The following is an 11,305-nucleotide window of genomic DNA, read 5'->3' on the forward strand; positions in this document are numbered from 1 at the left end:
TGGGGGTTTGTGTTTATAGTTTTGGGAAAAGGGTGGAAGGTTTCAAAAAATGTGTTTTAGCAATTGTAAAACTGTATACTGGAAAAGACATTTAAGTACTGTAAAGGAGAAGCGCCTTACAGTCTACAGCCTATAATGTACTCTAATGCCTTTGTTGATATGAACCTGCACTGTTCAGCAACCTGTTTGCACTCTGAACTACAGTGAAAAAAAAGAACCGCTGGATTTACTTGATTTTATTGTGTACATCGGTTGCACATGAATGAAATGTCTAGAATCAGTCCAGCATTTCTCTTTCGGTTTACAAAATTGATTCATGCCGTAGTTACCCAATTTGATCAAGTAACTCCAATGAAATTGCTTAAATTAAGCTTACATTAATTATTCATGTCATTTCAATGTCATTGCGTGACAGGTGGCATGTACTGAGAGGAGGCATTTGCAACATCTATGCTAAAGGAGAATCATTTTAAACATGCTTCAACATGCTGAATATGTTGTGCCACATTTAATAACAATCATTGAGGTTGAAACCATAACACCACCACTGCAAATTGTGTTTTATATGTTTTAGCAATTGTGAAAAACTGTAATATCTACAAATTAATCTTCACCAGGAAGGGACACAAGCTTGACCTGAGCCCCATTGATTTAAACCCCTAGAGGAAACCTTGATGCTGCCTGTTCAGAAAGACAGGGGCATTATCCCCTGTCATTATCATAAACACTGAAGTAAATTATAAAAAAAGAAATAGTTCAGTATGGATACACAGCATTATAATAGGTCATACAGGTGTGCTTTTAGAATGGCATTTGCTCTGCACATTCCTTCATCAAATAAGAAAGAGGAGATATGAAAGGATTGTTTTTCTCATTCCAAATTCATTTCACGGAGGATTATTTAAATCTCCGGAATGATTTTTTCCCATCCTGATCAAAAAGTGCCATGGTAATCATGGATGAACTGTTAGAGCTTTGAAGATCCACGGGGTCTCTGTTTGGAGCCTTTCAAGAAGTGCTATGATTAGTAAAAGGGCAAATTAAGGTGATAGATTTATGAATTTCTAAATGTGACTTAAACCCATCAACACAAATCAGTCTCTCTAATGCAGGGGTCAGGAGCCTTTTTAGCTGGGAGAGCCATAAATACCAAATGTGTATTGCAATATACCAAATGTGTATTGCAAATGTGTTTACTCACCCCAACTTGTATCATCATCTCATCAGAATGAATGAAGTCAAACAAAATATTGGACATGATTAATATTTATTTTTGCATATGATTTCTGTTATCTGTTAATATGTTTGTACACAACTAAAAACACAGGCAGACACAAGTCAAAGGCAAAAACTTAAGACAGAACTTGTGTGTTATCAGCATTAAGAGACAACCCACACCACATTATATTTAATATTTAAATAATAAAACGGTTATACTTACATTAGAACAAATCTGCATGAGATTAACTGTATGTCTCATGTTTACATATTTGTGTGTGTGCGTGTGTTCTCATTCACTGAAAGTAGTCATTGAAAACAGACAAAAAGTGCTTCGGAACTTCAACAAACTGTGTGTGTGTGCATGTCATATGGAACTCTAGAATTTAGTAATACAAAATACTGAACTTTAAGTTCATGACCTTTGAGCTATAGCTTTCTGCCCATCAAGGTCCAGAAAAAAGTATTTGAAATACCTCAAAAGCGAACACGTATACCCATGAATAAAGCGCAGGACCTGGCGACGTCAATGTGTAGGGTCTTCATTGACTCCTCTTATGAAGGTTGCCCACCCACCAATGATGGCAATCTTCATCACCTGGGAATCTCGCTCCAATTCCTCCATGTCCTTTGATTAATAGGTATTAAAAAGGAATGCATCATGCATGTTTTTTTCTATAATGAAAATAATGCAAGCTAGAAGGGTAGGACGATTGAACTTGAAGAGTCTGAAGTTGACATGACAATAGCCCATCAGGCCACATTGTCCAATGAAAATGTAGTTTTGGTGATGACTGAGATTAAACTAGCTGTTTTCATTTCGAAACAGTTAGTCACTGGTGCTCTATGTTGGATTGACACAATAGTGCATAGCAAAATGTCCTCTGCAAGCAACATGCTGTCAACAAAAGAGCCATATCTGGCTTGTGAGTCATAAGTTCCCGACCTACGCTAATGCTTAACAGCAACCAAAGTAAAGTCGATAGCTCCTTCTATTGCCACCCAAGTAGAAGCCCCTGCTCATCTAAAGTGTGCACTAGAAATTAAGAGTGACAGAAAGATTAGCCAATCAAAGATGTAAAATGATGGTGACAGGAAACCTTAGGCAACATTATCACATGAAATATCATAAGATGAACACGACAACAGAAGTGGAATTGAAGGTGCTGTTCAGACCCTATAATCTATTGTTGATAAATAGCCTCTACCCTAAGCATGCTTTCTTTACCTCAAATGTGCCATGAAAACAAGATTCAAGATTAACACAATGAACAGGTTTTGTTGTATAATTATTTGTCACCATGTAAAAACAGCTTTATTTAAATTCAGCAAATAAATGACTCAAATGACAAACACACACACACACATACACACAGAATAGATGGAAAATGCTGGCCTGGCCTTAACCATGAAAATGGCTCCTTGTGCCATGCACTAGATACATGAATAAAGTGTGAATAGAGGCATAAAATGACAGGTCCACGCTCAGCTAACAGATGCTGCTGGGGCTGGAAGCGACACAGGCCGAACCTTTAGTGTCAATAGCCCCACACTTATGTGAGACAAAGCCCATTTTACGCCTCCTCAGGAGCATCATTATGTTTTGGGCATCAATGTGCCACGCTGCCACCTACACCAACTGGCACCTGTTCTCAGTCAGAGGTCCAGTCGCACCCCAGAGGGCAGAGGAACTGGCCTAGGTCTGACCTGGATCTGGCAGAGCTCTGGGTTCTTTGGATCTGTGCCCTGTTCAAGCGAGAGCTGTTTATGTGGAAGGACACATCAGCAGTGTTTCTTCCATGCAGCTCATACTGACATGTCTCACTCAATGATTTTTCACAGTGGGGCGGGGGGGTTGATCAAACTGCAGCTTTAAAAATACTGTGCAGTATATATGTATATACACACACTCACACAGACAGTCAGCTGTCTGTCTCTGGCATGTAGACTTGCTGTAGAGTGGCTTGTGTCAGGAGAACTAACAGTGTAAGGAGGCAACAGGTCAAAAGTAGCAGTAGGAGGACGGACAGACAGACGTGTGCAAGAGGGAAAGGTAAAGAGAGTGTGTGTGTGTGTGTTTGGGGGGGGGGGGGGGGCAGCTGAAGTGTAACAGTTCAGAGACTAGAATGCCACTGTTGAATTCTTCAGGGAAAGAGCAGCATGTGTTTTGCTCAGCTGATGGAGACACAGGGCGGAGAACATTGCAGAATGGGATGACTTCTCTTTTCACACACACACACACACTCACCTCATCACCCACACACCTCATCACCCACACACAGAGCCTACAGTATATTGCTTTTATAGGCTGACTCTGCTTCATACTTCAAATGCCCTCTTGAGCACACTGCCATTACCATCGCTCAAAATACAGCGACAGCAAACTCAGACACATCCACCTACTGTATGAAGGGATGCCAACAAAATCAGCAGGGATCTGTGGCCTCGCTGTCTGGATCCTTTAGATGCAGCACATTTTATATCCAACCTGCACACGACCCCAAACCACCCTGACACTTGCGCAGGGGTCAGAGGTCATCTCACTGACACACCAGCACATACTGTACCAGATTGAAGGCTAGATTGCATTATGGTGAGAGTCAATGTATTTTTTTATGCCGTATAAAGGGAAACTGCTGACATCCTCCATTATTTCACAGAAAAAGCTGAACAGATTTGTTTAGCTTTGGTGTTTGTGCTTGTACTCTTTTCACTCTTTCTTTTTTCTCTTCTTTTTACATTTTCTTTTTTGCATCATCATATTGAAACAAATTACATTTGCCCCCCTGAGCCAAACAGAAGATGAACACACACACACACACACACGCGCATTTGTCCATTTTAAGAGAAAGGTCAGGATAAATACCATGACTCTGATAAACAATCTAATCCTCGACTATGTGCTGGGAGATGTAGGATTTTTTTGCTGCGCGGGGCAGATGTTGGGAAAGATGTAAGTGGAACTTCATCCCTGCGGGAGGTCAGCCAGCCAGGCAGGCCTACTGCTCTGGGGCAGGGTGGGGGGTGGGTGGGTGTAGAGAGGTTATTAGCCCACTGGACAGGGCTTAACAGCATCCCCACTGCCTACAGCATAACACTGCCTACAATCACAGTTTCATTGCTGGCAGCAGGATTGGAATGCAAGCACTAACAGAATACGGCTGATATTCATGAACATGCTTTGCTGTGTACAGAATGTGTTCTGCCAGCCACTTCCAAAGGATACATAATAACACATAACATATGAATAATACAAATGTATGTAAAAATAAAAACACCATGCACAACACACTTAAAGCGCTTTCAGACATACGTGTAAGACCAGAGGTTCTGCCGATGTTAAACGGTGGGGCCGTATATCTGAACGACATAATGGTCATATGGAAGTCCGAATTTAGCCGGTTGTTCTACTACTCCCCCCCTAGTATTTCCTCCGGACATTATGTAAATGTGCTGTGTCTGAACGAGGCGTAGAACATGCGGTTAAAATTCACACCTAGTGAGAGGGCGTGTTGGTGACGTTTCTTTCGTGCGTCCGTCCATGTGGTTAGATCTGACTTAAATGCCAGTGTTATGATGGAGTGGCATAGTGCTGTCCAGAAAATCTCCGACCTGGAAAGATGCAGACATCACGGAGCTACTGTCCATGAGGGCATACAACATTTTGATAGAACACATGAAGGGAATGGCAAGAGACACCTTGTAGCCTACAACTGCATGGCAAGGCCAAACGAATTCAAAAGACTGAATCATCATAAGCAGAAGGCGCTGAAAAGGCACTACAGCGACGTCGTTGACGACAATAATAGGAATTGTTAACCAACACGGTTTTCTGTTCATTGATAGCCTTCCCATATGACTTGCTGAGCTCACTGATATTTGTTGAGCATATATGCCTAGAGAAAATGAAAACGAAGAAAACCCAACTTTGTTCCAAGCTCCTTACATAGGCCTAAATGCAATAGACACATGGGGAGAAGATGCTTTTGGAAAAAAATAAACCATGAAAAAACGAACAACTTCACTGTTATGTCAGTATTTTGTGTGTTGCTTAAAAACGTTGTATGATGGCCTTGAAGTCTTGAGTTAGCCTACTGAATTGGCTGGTAGCTTACCATAAAGTTTGTGCATGCTCTCTCTCTCCAACGCAAACCAGATTCTGGTAGCCTACATAACGTTGAAAACAGATAAATGTTTATTCGAAGCACACATACAAATACTATAGGTCAATTTCAAGTGCGCACTTACGTGACTAGCCTACTTCATGTATTAGCCTGCCCTACGCACAATAGATTTCTCTTCTTTAGCCTACATAATGCATAGGCTACACTTTGTAAACAAAAAGCAGCTGTGACAGGCAGCGGCCGCTGATTTTGAATACTGACAGGATATGCACTTGATCATTCGATGTGTGTGTGTTTTCTCAATATCTTCTTTTTCTGACTCAATTTGTGCCATTTGCTCTCTTCTGTTGCCTGTTTGTTTTCATTTCAGAGTGGATATATTGCTATTTATCACCAGTTTGTTCATTTCTCTCCTTTACTCTCTCTGTTTGTCTGTGTGTGTGTGTGTAGCGTTTGATTTGATGTGGTGTATTTCCCCCGGGGCTTTTCTTTGTGTCGGAGAATATCACCCCTTCGCTTGATAACGCATTCGTTATCAAGTAATGGAAATATGTGTGCATATGAATACCACCTAATAAGCTCTCTTACTGTTAGTCTTTGTTGCTCTCTTTCACAGACTCTGTCTGTCAGGTTCAGGCATTTGTGGAGATTGTCTACCGAGAACTGACAGTCTTTAACTTATATTTTATGCCAGAGAGTAAAACAAAACAAGTCAGAGAGTAGATTGACAGAATATCTGGACATGTATTATAAATCTATTGCAGTAATCTTTGTGATTTATCATCTTTTTTTAATCTATAATAATATTTAATCTTAATCTTGTTATAGATTTAATATAATCTTAAATCTATAACAATCTTGAATTTAATATGTAAAAGATAATTTATTCTATAACATTTTTTTTATTTAATCTTGTTAAATGTCTTTGTCTTGCCTCTGCATTCTCTGATTTCTGACTTAAAGGATAATTCCAGCAATTTTTCACATAGATCTCTGGAATTGTCCTTTAACACATCTTTAGAGATTTTGACTCTGACTTCAAACATCTTCAGTGATGTTGTCAATACATTCTCAAAGGAATGCCTGAAGACAGACTGTTGGCTGTCTGTCTGCTACTGAGAGTGTACAGTAGGTCTATCACCCAACGGAGAGGGTTGTGTGTGTGTGTGAGTGTGTGTGTGTGTGTGTGAAAGTGTGTCTCTGTTTTGGCGTGTGTGTGTGTGTGTGTGTGTGTGTGTGTGTGTGTGTGTGTGTGTGTGTGTGTGAGCATGTGTATGTGTTGGCGTGTGTGTGTGTTGGTATGTGTGTGTGTGTTGGTATGTGTGTGTGTGTGTGTGTGTGTGTGTGTGTGAGCATGTGTATTTGTTGGTGTGTGTGTATGTGTTGGTGTGTGTGTGTGTGTGTGTGTGTGTGTGCGCAGTACGAGTGCATGCTCCCTCCCTGTGTACGCTGCGCTTGGCTGATCAAGCCTAGCCAGCACCTTCTGTGCTCGCCCTCTCCAGTCACCCCGCCTCCTCCACACACAGGAGAAGCACCTAGAACAAGAGTGCATACAGAGACAAGGCTAAAGATCACAATTCATGAACAATACAGCTTTCACCAAACACTGCAAGTCTAGGTCTTTTCAATTCTTTAAGGCATATAGTAACAGGAGGGATCCTTGTACAGCATATACAATAATTTCTTCCTAACAATGGCATTCTCCATTAGGAAGTGTGCAATAAATACATAAATAAAATCTGCAGGTTTTAGCAGGCTGCTCACATTCAGGCACTCTCTGTGTGGACTTACATGTGTGTGTGTGTGTTTAGTGTGTGTACCGCTTTTCCACCATGTGACAGCCCATATGAATATTTTCTGTGGCAACTTTGCTATGCATGTACCCATCCATTTCCACAGGATTAGCTTTCAAGGCACTTGGCTCCTAAAATGCCAGAGGCTTTGAAAGCTTTATAAAATGATTTCCGATTTGTCAGTGGTTGACCAAAGAATTAGGCCTAATTGGGTAACTAGACATGATAGTCATAAATATCAAAATATGAATATGAATTCAAACAAATGTATACTTTTTATGTCTGCATAAGACATCGGGATAGCTTTAACAAATGTATCTTTATGGGAACCTAGAAACTATATGCTGGATTTCATTTGAAACATCTGAAAAGTAAGTATGCATTAAGAATCTACATTATGCTTTCATTCAGTGCCATTTGACATTCTCTATTCTACAACACTTTTAATCAGTCTCTTGAGGCCCTTTAAATCAACAAAAGAATGAGTCTGGCTAATGAAAAGCCCTCTGAGTGAAGGATGTTGGGACACACACAGGTATAAGGAAAGGGCATGAACAGGGCTAATGAATAAATCAACAATAGCAAAGATTAGTGGAGCATTTAGTATATATAAAACATCTTTCATAACTGTGAATTACAATGACAAGTGGGAATGCATATATTCAGCATTTAATGGCCTTGTATATCTGTGTCTTGTTATCTGATGACACACACACACACACCATTTACTGCCTCACAAAGCCACAATGTCTCAGTCTCTTTACATTTCCAATTTGTAACACAGTCTCTTTAAATTATTTATTAAGGCACAAATAACTGCTGGGAGCCTCATATTGATTTCTTATTAATAGGTTGTTTGTTGTAATAAATTCCAATGCTCTTAGGCAAGGGAAACATGAAGGCGTTTGAGCTTGCCAAAACAAAATATCTCAGTTTTTATAGTGGCAGCACAGCAACTAAACAAGGAACTTGCTTACTTTTAAAGAAACCTAATATTTGCTTTCCTTTTCCTTTTTCCAAACAACTCCCTCTACAGAGGCAGAGTCCCATGGGAAAGCTATTTGTGGTCATTACTAACGTTTAATTTATAAATGGCTCTAATTAAACTCCCAGATGTTATACATCATCTCCTCGTTCCCTCTCCAGAAATCGCTACGCCGCTCCCTCAGATCTGGGACTCTTAAGGATCAGCGGGCAACCTGTAGAGAGAGTCACAAGTTTTAAATACCTTGGTGTCCACATTACTGAAGACTTAACATGGACTGTTAACACTCAATATGTTCTGAAGAAGTCCAGACAACGACTCTACTTCCTTCGTCAGCTAAGGAAATTCAAAGTTTCTACATCCATCATGAAGGCCTTCTACACTTCAGCGGTTGAGAGTGTTCTAACTGGTAGCATCATCACCTGGTATGGGAACTCCACAGTTAGAGATTGTAGTACTCTGCAGAGAGTAGTGCGCTCAGCTGAACGTACTATAAGAACTCAACTCCCTGCTCTACAAGATATCTATTCCAGAAGAGTACTCCTAAGAGCCCAAAAGATTCTGAAGGACTCTTCTCATCCTAACAATGGATTATTCCTACCGCTGAAATCAAGAAGACGCCTATGTAGTCACAAAGCCAGAACTGAGAGACTCAGGAGAAGTTTTTATCCCCAGGCCATCCGAACTCTGAACTCACACTATACTGACTTTGCACACATTCACTCCTCAGCACTCTCAAACATTTCCCAACTCTGAACTCACACTATACTGACTTTGCACTCATTCACTCCTCAGCACTCATCAGCACCCCCCCCACACACACACCCACACACACCTACAAGACTTTTAGCACTTTTACATCCCTCTCCCTATGCTACAGACCTTTTATTTATTTTCTTATTTCATCACACGTCAAAACACACACACACACACACACACACACACACACACACACACACACACACATATCTGACTTTCTCCAACTTTTGCACACTTTTTATTTATTATTTTTGATTTCTCCTCCATCTACCCATGTCCTTGATTGCCTAGCCTTTCTGCCCCCCCACCCCACACCCCACCCCCATCCCCAACACACACAACACATCATCACTGTCATCACTTCACATACATACAGCACTCCTCTACATACTTGCTGCACACTGCCCCCCCCCCCCCCCCCCCCCCACATACACAGCACATTGTCTTCAGGATCTTCTCCAACACACATCCTCTACATACTTACAGCACACTGCCCCCACCTACCCACACACACACACTACACACACACACACACAGTCACTGCTCCACTCCCGCCCACACACACATCTTCACTGTCACCACTCACATACATTACATACAGTACTCTGCTTGCAATAGTAAGTCCCTGACCCCCCCCCCCCCCAACACACACACTTACATCATCACTGTCATCACTTCACATACATACAGCACACTGCTTGCTACAGTAAGCCTCCTCTACATACTTGCTGCACACTGCCCCCCCCCACAAACACAGCACATTGTCTTCAGGATCTTCTCCAACACACATCCTCTACATACTTACAGCACACTGCCCCCACCTACCCACCTACACACTACACACACACACAGTCACTGCTCCACTCCCCTCCCGCCCACACACACATCTTCACTGTCATCACTCACATACATTACATACAGTACTCTGCTTGCAATAGTAAGTCCCTGCCCCCCCCCCCCCCCCCTACATACACAGCACATTATTTCATCAGGAAGCTTCTCCAACACACATCCCCAACATACTTACAGCACACTGCCCCCCCCCCCCCCCCCCCCCCAATACACAGCACATTGTCTCATGAGGAAGCTTCTCCAACACACATATTGCACACTGCCCTCTCCCCACATACACAGCACACTATCCCATCTCCCCTGTCATCCCCCCAACACACACACCAAGACCCCTGGCAGTTGGGTTAGCCCCTTGAGCCGTGGATCTGCCCAAGGTTTCTTCCTTGGTAAGGGAGTTTTTCCTTGCCCCTGTTGCTCTTGGGTGCTCCTTGTTGGTGCCCCCCACCCAATCCCAATCCTCCCCCACCTTTTTTATGCAGCCCTTGCCACTTAATCTACTAAACCCCTCTTCTACTGCACTTTTTACCCCCCCCCCCCATTAATGCACAAATAGGCTGACACCAGACATAATTTCACTGCATTTCTTACTTCCAGTAACTATATGCATGTGACAATAAACTTCCTTGTATCCTTGTATCCTTAATAAAAAAAAACACACAAGTCTGTGGAGAACTGTATGCTTGTGTCCCTACCCAGATATAACTTGGGCAATATCAATGGGGAAGTGTCCTAACAGCACAAATCGTGAACATTGCATTACATTACTTTCTTGTCTATGCACTTTCCTTTCTTTATACCAACATACCATGATTTCTCTTCCACTGCCTGTCACACAATATCTGAGATGGATGATTTAGTCACATTATCACTCCAAACCTGGTAATCTTGTATGCATGAACATAATAACTCCATACAAGACATCAGTCTTTCATAAAAAAAAATGTAACAAGAAAATATGAAGATTAGCTATAGGCTTTTTTGGTAACTAGAAATTCTTCAAATTCATCTTGTTCATTATTTTTATTAGGACTACTGCGGTCTTCCTCCTGTTTTCAATTATATTCCCAGATTATTCTGTGCTCTTTGGAAGAAGTCTCTTTGAAGCCATAAACACTGTCAAAGTTTGTCTTTCTCTCTCTGCCTTTATTTAGAATAACATTAAGGCCTAGCTGAGACAAAGAGTTGTCACACAGTTTTCAATCTCTCGCCCACATTGGCTTACACAAAGACATCACTGGCATTCTAACACTAGCCTATACACTTATCAGCTCTTAACATAACATTTTTTATGTAAAGCCATAACTGCATGTATTGTGTTGCACTGACGTCAACGACTGCATCCATTATGTAGGAAGAGGCATTAATCCATACCATTTTGTGTTTCCACACTGAGAAAAAAGCTGAATTACATGAATCAAGTGGCTTTTTGTTTGCAGCGAAATACCAGAAATCACAGTTTGTTCCACTGATGATGCTGTGATCTCCTGCCATGTTGGAGCATTCAGAAACAATGTTGTGCACCCCTTCCTTACCTTTTTGTTTTTTTTTTTTACCAGAGAAGGACCAACCTTCTG

This window comes from Alosa sapidissima, chromosome 19 (genome assembly GCF_018492685.1).
Source record: "Alosa sapidissima isolate fAloSap1 chromosome 19, fAloSap1.pri, whole genome shotgun sequence".
Taxonomy (NCBI): domain Eukaryota; kingdom Metazoa; phylum Chordata; class Actinopteri; order Clupeiformes; family Clupeidae; genus Alosa; species Alosa sapidissima.